Source organism: Psittacula echo, assembly GCF_963264785.1.
Source record: "Psittacula echo genome assembly, chromosome: 1".
NCBI classification, from domain to species: Eukaryota; Metazoa; Chordata; class Aves; order Psittaciformes; family Psittacidae; genus Psittacula; species Psittacula echo.
In genome coordinates this window covers 154,228,136-154,240,563 of record NC_137735.1, presented here as the reverse complement: position 1 = coordinate 154,240,563, position 12,428 = coordinate 154,228,136, and the positions used below count along the sequence as shown (strand labels likewise).

Sequence of the window (12,428 nt, the reverse complement as noted above, 5' to 3'; positions counted from 1 at the left end):
AAAAGCTGTACCTGAGTGAAAAATTCCTAATCAAAATACTTGGTGTGAAAACAACTTAAAATGTTATTTATACTGGGTTTTTGTTATATCTTTGACACTCTTTTTAACAGAGTTGCAAAATTTTTGCTGTGTGTGTTATTGGGTGTCTCATTGTCAGTCTTTGTAACTAAGTTAAGTAGATATGTCAATGTCCTTTTGTGACTATGAAATTGATTATAGTAATTTTTTGAATTAACACGTGAATAGGACTTCAAATGAAGTGAAAAAAAAAAATCAATGCAAAATAATGTGGGAGATAAGCATTTATTTGACCCTAAATATAGCCTCTTCCAGGTAAATCCAGGCCAAGGGTAACTGTTGAAATAGAACACAAATTTTGGTAGGAGAAATGGAAGGTAGAAAACATTTAGTCTAAGAAGCAGTCTGAAGACCTTAGAGCGGAAGATGAAAGAAGCTGCAAAGATTTTTTCAACTAAAACAGAAGCAGAAAAACTCATGAAAATACCAAAGGATCTGCTGGTTTTTAAAGAGCATATTCACAAGGAATTGTTACAGAGGAGTTGAAAGGTGTATTTACATGGATTCTGCTACAGAAAATGCAATAATCTTAAGGCAGTAAAATTACATATTTTATTAAATTGAGGCAATTAAATAAGACAAAGATTAAAAAGAAAGCAGAATCAGATAGGCTAATTGATAGGCTACAAACAAGATTTGTAAGGAACTGAAGGGGCTAAGCTGATGCAAATTTTATTAGCACTTAATTGCCTATTGAAAAAATGAATATTAAAATTCAGCTATTGTTTTCCTTTTGTTGCTTTTTTCCAACAAACTAGAATTATCCTACTGGCATGTAAGTTTGAGTTCAGTATTAGCTAAATGGATCGAATACGTCATCAATAATGGAATTATGAACAAAATTCTAGATTAAATTCTGCTAAAAGAAGCCAGGGTCTGTCTGATCTGTTAGAACTGTTTGAACATGTCATCAAAATAATGGATGAGGAAGAAATGGTTGATCTAATTTATTTGGACTTTCAAAAGGCTTTTGACAAAGTTCTCCACTGAAGGCAATTAAGAAAACTAGTAAGCCCCATGGAGTGTGCTGAACATTTAGGAATCATCTTAGTAATGTGCAGTGAAAGGTATAAATAAAATAATCGTTTTCTGCTATGTACATAAGACAGGGGAGTCCCATTATTTAATCTAAAATTCAGTATTTGCATACATCATAAATATTGGTGACATGAAAGGATTTAAAGAAAAAGTGAATAATTTGAAAGATATTAGCATAAAAGAGGGATCTTAGAAAGCTAGGTGAAAAAAATAACATGATTGAAAAGTTCAAGCTGTAGGGCGGGGAGGCTCAAATAGCTCCTTGTCATCATTGCAGGATGTGCAGAACAAGATTTGATCTCAGTGTCCCAGAGTGTGCAAAAAGGTAAATCAGATGAATAAAAAAATGCTCAGAGAGGTACCAAGTGGGCTAGCAATCATTCCAGTGTCATATTGCTAAGTCAGCAAAAAGCTCGATTTGGAACATCATTGATTTTTTTACCCTTGTCTGAAGAATAGCATTGTTTGAAAGAGTAGAAAGAAGATTAGTTAAGAGTCAAGAAAAAAATTGATTACACAAAAAGACTGGAAGAATGGAGAAAGGGTTCAAAGCAAGGTGACAGGGAGATTCCAAATTCATGTGCCAAACAGGAAGAACGATAAAACTATTAAAAACACTTCAATGTTGTTGTGAGAGATAGAGAGATGTTTTCACTTCTTGTGTGAAAAGTTATAAATCAGTATCTTCTTTCAAATAATATTCACATTAACAAATCCTACTAAAGTTTTAAAATTGAGGTAAAGTAAAAAATTATGATTGTTCTCATGCACGGTTCTCATAGTAGAGAGCATGCTTAATGGGGATTTTAAAGCCCAAAGGGTGACATAAATGCTTTTGTTTTTAGTTTTAAGCAGTAAAATAAAATAGCCCTGGGCAACAGACTTCATTCTGTAGAGACATTGTTTAGATAGTGCATGTTAGACATCGATACAATTAGGCATTTTTTTTTTTTGCCTAATGCATAGGAAAAATGGAGGGAAGAGTTAAGTTGTTGATAATGTTATGCATGGTAATGTGCAGTATTTGGATTTCATTTATTATTGCTTAAGCGGTGTGATGTGAGCAGCCTAATTTCTGAAATGTCCTAAGTGAAGCATCCTCAACAGTATGTCCTACACAGATACTGGTATGCCAAAATCCATTTATTCATGACATTTCCTAGTGGCACACCTGTTTAGCAGAGATAGTGTAATACAGTGCACTGTATTTTAATTATTCCAAACGTAGATATGTAATGCACAGTTTAAAGCAATTGATGAAACAAAAATATTAGTTACACACCGGACTTGTTTTAATGTTCTCATCAGTTTTATTTCAGGGTTTACTTTGTAAAATTACAAAATGTCTCTAAACATACCAAAGATGGATTGTCATGGCGATGAAGGTACTATCCACTTGTTTATAACAGTTGACCATGTGACTGCTTTGTGTTTCCTATTTGGAAATGTTTTCAGCTCTCCCATGCAACTAATTGGCAAAGGATTTGGTTTAAATCATTCCCTGGAAATACTGTCAGCAACTGGTTGTTGGTTGCTCCTGAGGATTCTGGCTGCCTTTTGAATACTTTCACAATCTAATTATTCCACAGACAGCTCAGCTATCTCAAAAATGTCCACTTGGTATTTGCATTTGTTTAGCACATCGCTAAGGAGTTCATTGAAGTGCCGTCTACTTCTTTTACGTTGAACGGTTGCATTATTCTTTTATAAAAAGATCTCCATTTTGGTCATTTCCAGCTCTTCTCATGGCTAATTCCACCATCCAGAGGCACCTTTGTGTAATGCTGTTACAGTCTGCGATATATTGCTTAGTGATACAATGCACATACGAACCCACTATCTTGCAGAATTTAAGAAAGCATATTTTCAAGATGGCTTTTAGAAATCAGAGAGTATCTGGAATCCTGGTGGAATCACTGGGATGGTGCAGACGTGTTTGTGGGTTGCGAAAGAAAGATGTCCAGAGGGAGTTAAATATACACTCCACCTGGCAGTCAGATGAGGCTGTGGTAGAGACAACTGTCTCCAGTGCTCTGTGGTTACTGTCATCATTGTAAAGTTACAAGCATGGATTGAAATAGGCTGATTTATGTTTTTTGGATATGCTTATAATTTGGCTGTTTTAGGAGGGATAAATTATATATCACATAAGAGGACTGGCATTCGAATGAACAACAAAAAAAAGCCAACTTTAAATTAAGCCAAATAAAGATCTTGGACAAGACTGATGAGAAGGCAATGGCAGTAATTAGTGATAAGTTGAATAAATAGGATAATATAGAACAGTAGTTATTTTTAATATTGTGTATTAGAGGAAGCAGAGAGAGAGAACTACCCTGTAAGAAGACTGGTTATTTTGTAAATATTTTTTTATTACCCTGGAACATGGAAAAACTCAAATCTACACTAAAGGTCTCTTTTCATAAGATTTTTTTTTAAAAGAGAGACACTTTTTAAGACAGAGGAAAGACAAATACATTAAAAATTTACTGCAAATGGAAGACAATAATCTTGAGAGAGTTCATGAAAAATTACTTAAAACGCATTTTGTAAATAGTAATGGGGTGTCAGCTTTTATAGTATTTTTCCAAGTGAACAAACCCGTGCAATATGGAGCTTTCTAGAGAATACACAGAGGTTTACTGAGAGCATTATGCGCGCCCACTTCTGCACAGGAGTAAGCTCTCGCAGTACATACAGGTGGTGTTAAAAGCAGTGCATACTAATGCCACAGGATGTGCTCAGATTACATAGTCATCACCCATGTTAACGCATAGGTCTCTGCCACCAAGGCCAGTGGTTAACCTCTGCCTAGTTGATGCCTGAAATCACTATCTCCTTGTTACAGTGTCTTCTGTGGTGGCCTGCCATATCCTGTGAAGAATCAAGCATAGTAGTTGGATAAAATCACCAGGACATCTCTGGGCTGTTTGGTTAGTAGCTCTATATGCAGTTTGGTTAGTGGGATCAAGACCTGAATACTCTCTCTTGGCAAACTGTTCCAACACTAATTGTTCTCAAAACTTTCCTAACAGAGGAAGGGGGGAATTATAATGAGCAAGACATAAAGAGTTCTTCAGATGAACTTTTAGCTGTATAGGGAAAAACAGAACATCAACTAAAAGAAATGGATTTACTGGAGAAGTAAAGAAGTGGAGCTGCTGAGGTCTGTGTAACCAGGGAAGAGAAAATTGATATTCAAAGGTAGATTACCAACATGGGGGAGTGTAGAGATAACAGTGGATTGTGCAGCTGAATACTGATTGCAGGCAGGGTGACAGAATAATGTATACTAGCTGAATGTTGAATATGCAAGTAGCAAACTGGAATCCATTTCCATGGTGTCACTGGCTAGACATTCATTGTATGTACAATGATCAGTCTTCATCTGTGCAATAATGTGTCTTTGACATAGGACTTCTGTGAAATAATACAAAGCACAGACCAACATGGAGAAGAAGTAAAGTAATATGAAGAAGTGTAAATTTGTGATTCCCTATTTTTGCTGTGTTTGACTTTGCAAACTAGATAATCTATAGTATGTATTTCCGTAAGCTTTCTCAGACTTTAATAAAATATAAAACTACACATTCTCAGAAATGTATGTTAGTAATCACAGTACTTTAATTCAGCAAGTTAGTAATATAGGTTTAAAAGCTTTTATTCAGATTAATTGTTCAGAATTGCTACAGAGTACTAATTCATGTACATATGTTTATAGAGGGCTCTGTTATACATGGGTTTGTGTAGGATTCTTAATTGTACAATATTTTGTACCCTGGAAGTAGAAGAAACTTCCTTATGACATAGATAGTGACATCTCCCACACAGAAATAAAACATAATTTCCTTGGGAGGTTTTTCTGTTATGCACCTATTTGAATGTTTGCTTTGATAAGTTGTATTTTCATATTCTGTGCTTTCATAGTCAAGATGATAAATGCATACTGGACAATTATGTTCTTTTCATATGTATGAATGTAGTTCATAAATTTGTTTCAAAAGGCTAAAACATCCATAATTTTCATTATAGGCTGCACTGAGAAAAACTAATTGGACATTATAGCTTTGTCAACTTAAATTACATACTAACCCAAACAAACAAAAAAACCCCCCTTTCATTAAGTTTGACTAAAGGTTTTTGTGATGCAGTCCCACAAATGCAATAAATTATTATATCGATAATATAATGCATATAGATGCACATAGATTATTCTGTTGCTTTATTGAAGTTTTTAAGTTCATCTGTTCATGCTTTCATATTTAAGTAATTTATCTTGTGATAAGATACTGACCACTGAATCATATAGAAGATGAGGCAGATTTCATTTTAAATAGTATAAAAGAACATATAAATATTTGACAATATTATTGCTCCCAGTAAATCTTTTATGTGATATCCAAAGTGAATAACTTCTATTTGGATAAGAAAGACAATAAATAAGTTCCTTCCTTTTAGTCTTAATACAAAATATTCATTAAGGTCCTCCAAAGAGGATTTGTATTGAGTAATCTGACTACTAATCTGGGCAGACACTGTTAAATATATTGTGAGAGGTTATATTTATATGCCGATGAATAGTGATTGTTACATTTAGTCTGGCAGTCAAGGAGCATGATTACCATTTGTCAAGAGATGACTAATATGTTTTTGATAGCATTTATTTAATTTCTGTGCTGGATATTCTTGGTAAAATATACTGTAAGATTACAATTGGTTAACATGAAAAAATGTTGGAAGTAAATCATCATTATTCAGACCACTGGCCTTACTTTATGAAAATGGTACTTGTTTAAGATTTCTACTTATTTTCAGTTTTCATTTAACCATCCTATACTATATTTGAAAATGCAGTATATATATGAAAATACTGTATTATCTAAAATAGTCACACAAATTTTCTTTGTTCAACCCTATGTTTGATCCTGCACGAACTCTCTGGTTCATGTCCTAAGGAATATCCATTTTGATAACAAATTGCTTTTACAGTCCAGTGTGGAGAAGTAACAGTGGTCAAGACTTGACAGAATGGTTGAAGATCGACAACCACATGAGGCTAACCCATTTTTTGAGACTTCGTCTTCTGACGCCTTACCACCACTTCTTGGTGCATGAAAACCATTGTCAGTAATTCAGGCTTCTCCCATCAATCTGCTTTCCCCAGAGAGCACTTCTTTGATCTGGAAGCATTATTCAGTCCTCCTGTAAGATGCTTCTGCCTCCCCACTGATTTCCAGCACAAGCAATTACTCTAGTCCCTAACAGAATACATCTGTCATTTTCCCTCTTCCCTTTGTCTCTCCCTCCAACACAGCAATAGTCTAAAATGCTCCCAGTGCAAAGCAGATCTGGGGCTCTAAGCCAGCTGTGATGTGATTGGGTTCCAAGATAGTGTTCTCTGCTCTAATATTATGGCCTGTCTCAACTTTTGTCTGGGTTTTCTACGAAAAGCCAAGGAGATAGGAGCATCTTGGGAAATGCAGTCTGTCCACAGGCCACCCTGTGGCCCATGGGAGCATGTTATTCATGGGCTAGTAATGCACTGCATGAGAGGTTGATGCTTTGCATAACATTACTTATACATGAGCAGAGAGAATGTAGCCATATGTGAGGGAGTGTGTGTGAAAGTTTCCAAGCTGTCTCAGCTATCAAGGAAGAAATTCGAATCTTGCCTGTGGTAGTCTATATTTGGAAAGGCTGTATCATGCTTTCTTCCCCACTCTATTTGGGGTAGGAACAATAGTGAGACAAATAATTCCTCATCCCACTTTTTTTCTCAGATGGAAAAGCATTTGAGGGAGAGAAAAATCAAGTTTAGGGAGCTCTGAAATCTCAGATTCAAAAAAATTGCTGCAATGGTGGATCACTTTAGAATGAAGATTAGGTTTGTTATTTCTTGTTCAAGTTACATAATAAAGTAGTCTCTTCCTATTTATTTTTTTCTGTTGGAGACTCTTACAGATGAAACAAAAACATACGTTGTTTCTTACTTGTGTTTGCATGAGTAAGAGCAGAGTTGGCAGACAGGAGAGCGAGAGTAGCATGGCAGCGTTCCTCTCATATGAAGTAGGACACACGTGTGCACATCTAAGCACAAAGCCACACACTTGAGGCAGCAACAGGGAAGAAGAAGGAAGCTCCTAACAGCCCTACACAAACACCATTCGTCTGCTGAGTTCTAGGGTGCAAGCATTTCATCTCCTGGGGTGTAAAAAAGATTCATAGAGCTATCTGTCTGAAGAGTAGTGGTATTGAAGAGAGAAAGGATCAATTCATTAGCTACCATGGGACTTTGGATTGGGCCCACAGACTTGAGTTTCATCTTTGATTTGGCTTTAAAGACTTTGAACTGCTGTAATACATGTGTATTTTACAGCATATCGTTTTCCTCAGCCTGTTTAAGCTTTTTGATTTATATTTGGTATCTACTTGCAATTCAGTAGCTAATAGCCTGTTAGAAAAATAGCCTGGGTTTATTCCTCCATAATTGCTAGATACCTAAGTATAGCCCTTGCAATTGCATGGACATGGCAACCCATCTTCACCTCTTTTAAAAAGTATGTTTTATTCTATCCCTGTTAGCGAGCAAGAGGTATATCATGAACAATTGCTAAGAATATGTTATCCCATATGTAGCTTTAATAAAGCTTCTTAAAGTGCAGTGCCTGCAATGTTTCGGTAATAATGGTGCTTCCAAATGAAAATACTTTTAGAAAATCACATAATATGCCAAAACCTGCAAAGCTCTAATTCCTAAATGAAACATTTCGTTATCAGTTTCAAAAGTTCTTTTCTTTGAAATAGGCAGCTGCAATTCTCAGTTCAGGCACAGAGCCAGCATAGAAGGGATGTTGCAGCAAGTCCTCTTTTAGCACCTTCTCTCCCCTTTCCACAGTTTCTGCTGAGCAGGAGACACCTCTGCCTCTACTCATGCCCTGTAGATCTTCCAGAAGAGCAGAATCACTGATGTGGTTGCTTGTTCTCTCAGTGCCTGCTTTCTGCTTAAGGGCTTTCCCTTGCCTCCTCTTTCACAGTGTAAATCTATTTGTTGTTAGCAAAAACATCTTTTTCTATCTTTGGCATTTACAGGTAGCCTAGAATTCATTCCAGATCCACTTTAAAAGCAGGATGTCAGATAATATGCATTATGTCATCATGAAGGCAAAAAAAATGCTGAAAAATTATAACTGTATAATCAGATCATTATGACAGCCTCCCCAAGACAGAAGTTCCAAGTATTGTGATTTGATTGGCATGCACACTGTTGACTGTTATTCATACAGCAGAAAGATTGATTTCAGATCATCAAGGTAGAAATTAACTGTCTTGCATCTTTGCTTCAGCGTGCAGAGGCCTGGTAAAATCATACCCAGTACGTGGTTGGTTTGACTCAAACGCAAGAATTTGTGGAAAAACTTTATAGAATGCATCACACAAATTTATGCTGCATAGAGAAAACACAGGCTCAGCTGGTGGTTTTGTGCAAGACATGTACTATGAAAACCCACAGAGTTCGATGAAGATCAGAAAAGGAGTGCTTCAGCTGCTTGTGCTCACAGCCAGAGTTCATAGACTTTGTTATGGCTGGATTCCAAGAATCAATTCAGTTTTGTAAAATAAATGTGGTGATTAAAGCAATTAAATTATTTCCCTTCCTGGAATGCTGGAGTGCTTTTTTAAAGCTGTATTTCTCCATAACGGCATGTTTAAATTTGTGCCTTAGAGCTTGCTGATGTGATGTACTTAGCTGAAATCCTGACTCATCAACTTTCTCATAGAATCACAGAATGGTTTGTGTTACAAGCGACCTTAAAGATCATGTAATTCCAACAGCTCTGCTATGAGCAGGGACACCTTCCACTAGACTGTGTTGCTCAAAGCACCATCCACACTGCCAGGGATAGGGCAGCCAAAACTTCTCTGAGGATGTAATGTGGGACAGTGTAAACTGCTTTGCACAAGTCTAGGTAGATGACACCAGTTGCTCTTCACCACCAATGCTGTAACCCCCTTTTACAAGACCACCAGATTTGTCAGGCACAATTTGCCTTTAGTGAAGCCATATGGATATTCCCATCAATATTGAATATTTACACATTCTGGTCTGGAAAGCCCATAGGAATACACAAAAGTACAAAACTTTTTAGCATGCAAGAAATATTGCAAGTAAAGTGTTCCATGGCTTTCAGATCCACATGAAGAAGCCATTCTGAAAAATGTCCAGAGGAAAACAGTCGTTTAGGGCCTTTGGATTTCATGTGTAACTGGAAGCACTAACCCAGTGAAACTGTTCTACTGATGCGAACAGGATTGTTTAACAGTGGGGACTGAGGACACTTTCCCTGTGGACACTTTGCATGAGATAGTTACTCTTCCACTGGTTTCATTGTAGCAGTTGTCATCCATTGAGTGCCTCATTAAAAAAGGTTTTATTCCTCTTAATTTCCTGATAGTCCTTGATGACACAACTTCTGCTGTGCCTCGGGCATCAACAGAATTTTACAAATAGAATTTAGCAGAACTCTCTGCCGTACCAACCCTTTCTACTGGTGCAGTTAAACAAAGAACAATAATTATAATTCCAGTGACATCACAGACTAAGATCCAAAGTGCTGCACACAACTAGAATGTGGCTGTACTGATGCTGAGTTACTTTGTTACTGGTTATGGTTTAAAAGAAGGGAGAAAAATAGCTTGTTGTATCAAAACTCATTTATGGCTAACAGAAAAATGACTAGACTTGTGTTGTTCAAAGACTGGACATAAAGGTGAAGCAGGAAAGTGTTTAAATGCCAGACCATACTCTATCCCATTCTGTCCCCTTCAGATCTTTATACCCCATGGCCTCTATCAGAATAGAGCCATTTCAATAAAAATGAAAACTTAATTAAAAATAATATTGCAGGATGTGCTTAACACAACTATATACATCAATGTACATATGATTAATTGGTCCTTGTATAAAACCTCCAATTAGATGAAAGGAGCATTTCTTTTCTCTTTTACTTGCTTTTCTACTTTAAAAATGAGTAGGGTTGTAAAATTAAAAGAATTTTTTGACAGTCATCTTAATCACAACTTTATTTTAGGCTGCACAACATAATGAGAATATTGTTGCTATATTTTTATTTCAAATAAAAGCTCCTGGGCCTTTCTTCTTTTTGTACATTGGCAAACTGCATGATGTGTAAAACATGCAGGACATTTGTTTTCTTTTTCTTTTCTATCTCATTCCGGATAGTTACTTTTCATTTAGATGGGTTGGTTTTAATTTGTGTTTGAGTTTATACATAATCGTTGGAACTTAGAGTAATGAAGTGCCCTCAGGTATCTGTACTATAAACTGAAACAAATCATAAATTTCTAACTTTGAGTAAATTAATTTCTTATGAGCAACCACCCATGGCCATTGTTTCAAAACAGCTATTAAAAATGCTCTCACTTGGGCCCTCCATTGTGCCAATATTGTGCAGCTCAAGAGCAAGTGAACTCTGCCCCAGGGAGGTTAGTGTCTGGAATTAGAATTTTGAAAAGAAAAATGGCACAGAGATGAGCAAAATCCCTCGTCTACAAATGCAGATTTGCTGCTCACAAAAGTAGTGTGTCAGTAAAAAAAATGGCTCTTGACACATGCTCAACTTCCAGATATTTGCATGCTTTGACCTGACCTCATTTATTCAAATATTCAAGGCCAATTGGCATAGTGCAGGAAGCATGGGTCTTGGGCAAGGAAATAGAGTGAGGCAGTGTTTTCAATGACAGTAAACAAGCTGGAAATCACTTATTTGACTTTTAAATGATATATTGAGCTGAAAGAGCTGGAATTTATGTGGGAAACATCTTTAAATTGAATATATTTCTTATGGAGAATCTGAAGGATGAAATCACATGCAATGGCAATATCATTTTTAATCCATTTGTTCTCAGGATGAATCTTCTGTCACAGGCAGTCTCAGTTTTCTTGTCTAAGCTTCTCTGCACTATTCTGTAGCCCTGCGGAGAAGGACTTGGGGGTGTTGGTCGATGAGAAAATGAACATGAGTCGGGAGTATGTGCTCACAGCCCAGAAAGCCAACTGTATCCTGGGCTGCATCAAAAGGAGCGTGACCAGCAGGTTGAAGGAGGTGATCCTGCCCCTCTACTCTGCTCTCGTGAGACCTCACTTGGAATATTGTGTGCAGTTCTGGTGTCCTCATCATAAAAAGGACATGGAACTGTTGGAACAAGTCCAGAGGAGGCCACGAGGATGATCAGGGGAGTGGAGCACCTCCCGTATGGAGAGAGGCTGAGAAAGTTGGGGCTGTTCAGCTTGGAGAAGAGAAGGCTGCGTGGAGACCTCATAGCAGCCTTCCAGTATCTGAAGGGGGCCTACAAGGATGCTGGGGATGGACTCTTCATCAGGGACTGTAGTGATAAGGGGTAACGAGTTAAAGCTTAAACAGAAGTTCAGGTTAAATAGAAGGAAGTTGTTTACTGTAAGGGTGGTGAGGCACTGGAAAAGGTTGCCCAAAGAAGTGATAAATGCTCCATCCCTGATGGTGTTCAAGGCCAGGTTGGACAAAACCTTGGGCTACATGGTCTAGTGTGGGGTGCCCCTGCCCGTGGCAGGGGGGTTGGAACTAGATGATCTTAAGGTCCTTTCCAACCCTAACTATTCTATGATTCTGTGATTCTGTGATTCTATGATTCTATAATACTCATGCTTCTAAACATTATAAATAAAGTATAATAAGAATAAAAGTGTTTCCTAGGGATTCTTCCTATGTCTGATACAAGCTTGACCAAGCTGTGTGAACATATGTCTTGTTATAAGGAAGAGTGTTATGAATGTAGCTATTTTTCATTCAGACTGCTATAGAACTGATTTTAGTTTTAATGTCTTAGGTTTAAGACTCTATGTAGTTTTCAGGTTAACCCAGAAGCCAGGCAGTGCTTATGGAGATCTTCAAGATTTTTTCCTCAGGGTGCCTTACTCAAGTTTTGAGCTGCGGCAATTTAATTGTACTTGTCTTTAATAACTTGAACAGAGAAAGTTTTGGTTCATACCAGAATAATTTACACTTAACAGCATTTTCTCAGTTTGAATAAGATCTTAAAACATTCAGCTCCTCCCCTGTGTGCAGCTGAGTTGGTAAAATTATCTGAACTTCTTTATTTTTATTTTATGGAATGTAAAACATTTATACTTTCTCCCACAGCAAATTAATTTATAAGATGCAAGCACAGACAAATGTTTCTGTATGTGATAATATTTCAAGGCAAGACTGTATTATGTTTCAGAAAGGTAGGGCTTTGTACTTAGAATTAAACTT

The 12,428-nt window shown here is 36.9% G+C and overlaps 1 protein-coding gene across 1 annotated transcript in view; it reads left to right on the top strand.

The window, feature by feature from the left end:
- TMEM117 (transmembrane protein 117) overlaps positions 1 to 12,428 on the top strand; it is a gene marked incomplete at both ends in the record, with an annotated part of 221,200 nt that overhangs the window by 143,314 nt on the left and 65,458 nt on the right. The window lies entirely within an intron of this gene.